General features: G+C 38.1%; 1 pseudogene; it reads right to left on the bottom strand.

Moving 5' to 3' along the window:
• The window catches only part of LOC114053565, a 73142-nt pseudogene that overhangs the window by 9167 nt on the left and 57668 nt on the right, over nt 1-6307 (bottom strand).

Below are 6307 nucleotides of genomic sequence, written 5' to 3'. Positions count from 1 at the left end.
TGTATCCAAGGATTCCTTCTCTTTAACCAAGAATTCATTTTCTTTAGCCAAGGATTCTTTCTCTTTATTCAAGTATTCTGTCTCAGTAGCCAAGGATTCTCTCTCTTTACACAAGGAGTCTATTACTTTAGTCAGTGACTCTCTCTCCTTGGCTAGGTATTCACTTCTTCCCCAGTACTCTGAGTCTTTTCCTGAGGCTCTCTTCTCTTCTTGTCCACTTGCATAGTTCTCTTTATTCAATGACTCTCTGTTAGTATTCAAGGATTCCCTCTCTTTATCCAATGACTCTCTAATCACTTGGTTTTGCTCCCAGTCTGAGGTCTCTCTTTGACAACATTCTCTTTGGCATACATGCTTGTTTCCAGTGTCTTCTCTCTCTTTTTTCTGACAATTAATTTCTTTATTTATGATGAAACAAATGAAAAGAGCCACACATACCCAAAGCCCAGCTGCTGATATTCGGGTCCTTGTAACTAAAAAATAAAAAAGTAAATTCATTCAGAAACTCAAGGATATATATAAAATGTCTTTCTATTTCAGAGTATTTTTCTCTGGAACCCCATAGCATATCCAACCCAGGTATAAGCCCAGATTCACCCCTTAGCTTATAGGCTCCATTGGCCTAAAGTAGAGATGCCTGCTGCTTGTCCCAGGGAGACATCCAGTCTTCTCAATCCTTTCTACCTGTTTAGAACTTGTGACAGATTCATAACCAGTTTTTTTGCTCATGAGCTTTGTTTATTTTTTTCATTTTACCTGAAAAGCCTTATATATATTTCCCACCTCTTTGCATCTTAATTACCTGTCAGTCACCTATAGCAAGTGTCACTCGGAGACACACAGGTAGTCATTGTAAACAAAATATTCATGGGAGCAGTTCTATGTAGCAATACACAGAGGAATACAGCCCATCTCCCAAGTGAAAGCACTCATTCAAGAATTGTGTGTGAGGGGCACAGACAACAAAGAGTATAAGGTTTCAAAGGATTAAACTAGACTTTAAAGGATAGATAGGACTTGGATAAGTGAGGAAATGGAAGGTATTCCAAACAGAGAAAATTTGTAAAGAAAAACAGAGAGGAGTCCGTGTTATTTCATACTTATCTATAGAGAAGAAATCAGTTTAGTTGGAGCAGAGGGTTTATTTAGGGAATAATGGAAGCTAAAATTGGAGAGTTAAGTTGCGGCTATATAATGGATGGCTTTGAATGTCAGGCTCAAGAATTGAAAATTTATCCAACACTTTCCTAGGAAATGTTGCAATTTCAAAATGAAGCAGAGACGGGGTTATGAATCACATTGGATCTGGGCTACCATTAGGGTGTTGGTGAATCTCAATATATCCACTGCTTTAAATGAAACTGAGACTCACCAACTAACAGACCAAACATCTGAATTTATATTTTTATCTCCAGTGTGACTTCTCCACACACACACTTTCCAAGAAATGGGACCAAAAATGGCCATCTCCTGAGGCTTGAATCTGGCATACTTTCACTACTGTTTCCTTCCAGAATGACTTCCTTCATTAACGCTGTCCTCCCCACTATTTTCCCCATCTTTGCTCTCATGCCCCTTCAGCAGCATCATGATATATGAACAAGAAAGGTGGAAATGAGGGCAGAATCTTGCTATTTTCATGCACTTTGTGTTCTTCTTAGAAAAGTTCTCCACAGCATGAAATCTGCTACTAGCCTGACAAGGATAGGTTGAGCAGAGGCATCAATATTGGATTCAATTTTTGTCATAGCTACAGATAAAGAAATTGTTAGAGGGACTATTCAATTAGCTAAGTGAGGGAGAGGAGAGAAATATGTACCATGCAGAATGGGGATTATGAATCAATCCCAACAACTCCTCTGGGCTTTATGGGCTGAGGGCAGATTGACAACATGCCTAGGTATTCTCCAATGTAAGCGGTGCATATGAGCTGTCTTATACACAGGAAAAAGTGACACAAAGGAAGGACAAACACCTCCACTGATCCCACAGGAAGTAGAAAAAGAAGACAGCAGACTGCGTGACAATCACCAGACTCCTGAGATCAAAGATAATGGGAACAGCCAACCCTGCCAGAGCAGCAGATGTGACAGAGGTCTTACTTTTCCTCATGCTGGGGGTATGAAGATAGCAGATGATACAGGATAACTAGGAGTGGGAAAGAGAAGAACACCTTTCATAAGTATTTAATAGTTTACATTTATTTAGCACTTTGTTCCCACATATACTATAATTTATCTTTGTAACAATTTTATATGTAAGAATTTATCTTTGTAACAATACAATAGGCAATGCACAATTTTAATGGTAAGGAAACTGAGTCTTAGAAGGTTTAAATGACCTGTTCAGTGTAAAAGCTAACACATGATAGACCCAGGAATCAAAGTTAAGTCTTCTGGCTCCCAAATCCCCTGATTTTTCCATATTGATCTCAGAATAAAGGAGTGGAAAGTTTCGGCTACACACCTGGAGATCTTTCTCACAATATTTGTCCTGGTTTCCTAAGTCTAAAAAAATCACTCTCAGGAAAACATCCTGAAATTTTCACAGAAGCATATACAACAGTAAGGGTAGACGTGAATATGACCCATGTTGCCTCCCAAACCTTTTGCTTCCCAGCCCCACACTATTATACTCTCTATCCACATTTCCCTTCTTTCTCTCTCCTCCTTGAACAGCCAGGAATAGGTACCCATTCCTAGGACATACCTGTGTGTGAAATTGGAATATTTGGGGTGGTAGGTTGAGAGAGACTTAGAACTCTCTTAGCCAGGTAATTCACGTGAAACCAACCTATGGAGAACAGAGATGGAGTGAAGAGGACTTTCTTTCCTCCTTTCTGGAAGTTAGAGAGGTTGATTCCTCTTCAGAACACACCTATCTCCTCTTAAATCCAATTCACACACAAGTCAAAACATCACCCCATGATGTCATTGGTCCTCTTTGAAAATGAAGGAGAAACAACAAATAATCTCCTCCCATTGGGTTTGGCTTTGGGTATTATTTTCTCTTGCTACTTCCTTCTATGGCACCTAGGTGGTTCAGTGGACAGACGACCAGAAGACTTCCTAACCTGTAGTCAAGAAGACTTGAATTCAACTCTGACCTCAGACACATACTATCTGTGTGACCCCAGGAAAGTCACTTAAACCTCTGTCTGCCTCAGTTTCCTCAAATGTAAAATTGAGGTCATAATAGCACTTGTAAAGTGCTTAGCATAATGCTTCACACATAATAGATGCTAAATAAATCCTTGTTCCCTCCACTTCCCTTCTTTACCATCCCCACTTTTCTCTCCCTAGAGAGGTTGGAGATTCTTGCTCTAGACACCTAAATTCCACTAACACCCGACCTTAAATGAGCTCTATTTCAGTAAGCCTAGGACAAAGGAAAATCCCACATTAGTTTAAACTCTAGCCATTAAAAAAGTTTTATACATTTATACAAGTTAGTAATAAAAATGTTTAACTATAGCTCTTGAGCCCCAAGCCAAGATGAAACCTTGGCTGTCAAGACAGAGGTGCATATCTCTATTTCTGAAGAGCCCTTAATCTTGCCTTCCATTAATTTATAAACTGAGCAGTAGAAGCTCCATACCCATGAATCCAGAACATGTGGAGCTGGTAAAACAGACAATGGCCTGCCCCATGAGTCCCTACATTTCAGATGTCCAGTAGGAGGATGTAGTATAGAAGACTCTCCAGGCTCAACAGGCAACCTCTACATGGAAGTGACTACCACTAAGAACAGTCTCATTTCTTTTACCTTAATTCCAGACCTAGTACCACCCCAATGCACAACTAGATAAATCTCTGTTCTCAAATTGTTTGTTCCTCTTATTCCCTTCTCTATCACAGTCAAACTTGGACTTCTCTCCAGAGACCTACTTTATTCAGTTTTGTACATAAAAGAACATCTGCCCAAGCCCAACTGACCTTAGCATGTAAAACTTTGCAGAGAATAAAGTATCTTGTGTACACACACAGACACACACATGAACACAGGAGATGTCATATGTTTTTGCAGTAGATTTTTAGTTTTCCTTCATTGATCTGTCTTTTTTTTTCAACATATGTTCTCCTTTTTCCTGTTTTTTTTCCATTTAGTCTTTAACTAAGTTGTGAGTTCATAAATAGAGAATAAATAATAACTAGAGAATTAATAAATAGAATAAATAGAGAATAGAGAAATATGAGAAGAAGCAATACAAAGAGTGAAGATTTTTCATCAGAGGATTCTAGTAGATGGACTTTTGAATCTTTAATTAATGTAGAAAAATTATATTAGAAATCTAATTCCTAATATCCTCAGTCTTACTGCTGATTTAATTTTCTCTTTCACAATGTCAGAATTAATGCCATCCTCTAATCCATCCACTGAATCACCAAGACACCTCTGCTCTATGTTTATTTACTCTAGTCAACAAAGTTTAAAAAAATAAATCTGTCTTCACCCTCTCCCTGTTAACTGGAGATTCTGATTTCCTGCTGCAATCACATAAAATCAATAATAAACATTAAGAATAGATGGAAGAAATTGAAAACTTAAGAGTTAGCCCCCAAATCTATCAAATTTATGTGAAAGTATGATAATGAGGAATCTATAGGTGAAAAAATACTCCACATTTGAATCTAAAGATTAGTAATACTCTCAGATATGAAATGCTACCCAATTTGCTATATAAAAATACAAACCAACAACTTACCTACTACTTCTATTCTCAATGTGGCTCTTTGAAACACTTGGTTTTTCTCAAAATAGCACTGGTATTGACCACCATCAGAAACTCTGATATTTCTGATTTTCAAAGTAACACTCCCATTAGTGATAGTGTCCTTTGTAAATACTGTTCTTCTTCTGTTTCCTGCCATCTGTTCCTCTTCCTGATCCTTTCCATCCCGATAAATGTAGACAGTATCAGAGAATTGAGATCGAATCCAGCCCACCTCCACGTGCTAAGCGTTCATTTCAGGGAAGGGGTGACATGGTAACAAGACATCTTCACCCAGACTGGTGATAATGGACTGGGTAGGTCCAATCACTTTTCTCACAGCTGTTTGAGAAAGTAGAAAACAAAAGCTCAAACTAGAGTTAGCAAGTTTAAGAGTAAGGCAGATTTTCTATGGAAGACATAATAATAATAATGATACAAACTAAGCTTTATAATAACTAACATTCATATAGCACTTTAAGGTTTGTAAAGTACTATACTTGTCTCTTTTAATCCTCACAACAACCCTATGAGGTAAGTGCTATTATTATCTCCATTTTACAGATGAGAAAACTGGGGCTCAGAGAGGTTAAGTGACTTGACCAGGGTCACACAGCTAGTATATGCCTGAGTTGGGATTTAAACTCAGGTTTTCCTGACTCCAAGTCCAGCACTCTTCCCTACTGCCCTCCTTCCCCTGCCCCCAGCTATTATATCTATTAAATACATTACATTACATTACATTACATTACATTACATTACATTACAGACATGTCTAGAATATTCTCTTTCCTCTTGATTTTCTTGAACATTTACCTCAAGCACCACCTTCTGGGGGCCCTTCCTTGTCTCTCCAGTTGTCACTGTGTTTCCTTCCCAAGTTACCTTGTATCTGCTTTGTACGTGTCTTACATGTATATGTATACATATGTTTATGTATTGTCCTCCCCGTTTGATGTTAAGCTTCTTGGGAATAGTGAGGTTTCACTTTTGGTTGTGTACACACAGCACTTAGGACAGAGCCTGGCACATAGAAGTTAAATAATAAATGTTTAACTGGGTGATTGATTGATAATCTCATTTCATACTCATAACAACCTGGGAAGGCTGGCAGTATATGTATTATTATCCCTATTTCCCAGGTGAGAAAATTTAATTTCAAAACCTTTGGAGAAACCATGTCAATAAACTCACCTAATGGTGTAACTCACCATTCCTGTGCCTTCTAGGACAGAGCACCCTTTCATTGCCACCATTCCCTTATATGTTGTTTTCCCCTATTAGACTAGAACTCCTTGAAGGCAGGAACTGACTCACTTTTGTATTTATATTTACAATGCTTAGCTGAGTTCCTGATGCATAGTAAATACTTAACAAGTGCTTTTCGGGCATTCATCCTGCAACTTCCCTAAAGTCCCATGAAACTGGAGGACCTGGGACTTGAATGCAAATCTTCTGACTCTAAATTCAGCACTTTTTTCTTCATGCCACGCATTAAATTTAGGCATTTATTTTCCATCAAAAGGATATAGAATATGTCTCTGATAAAGGCCTCATTTCTAAAGTATATAGAGAACTGAGTCAAATTTATAAGAA

The sequence above is a fragment of the Vombatus ursinus genome, unplaced genomic scaffold (genome assembly GCF_900497805.2).
Source record: "Vombatus ursinus unplaced genomic scaffold, bare-nosed wombat genome assembly UNPS02014811.1, whole genome shotgun sequence".
NCBI classification, from domain to species: Eukaryota; Metazoa; Chordata; class Mammalia; order Diprotodontia; family Vombatidae; genus Vombatus; species Vombatus ursinus.
Note: the sequence above shows the minus strand (reverse complement) of the source record. Positions and strands in the feature narration are given on the sequence as shown.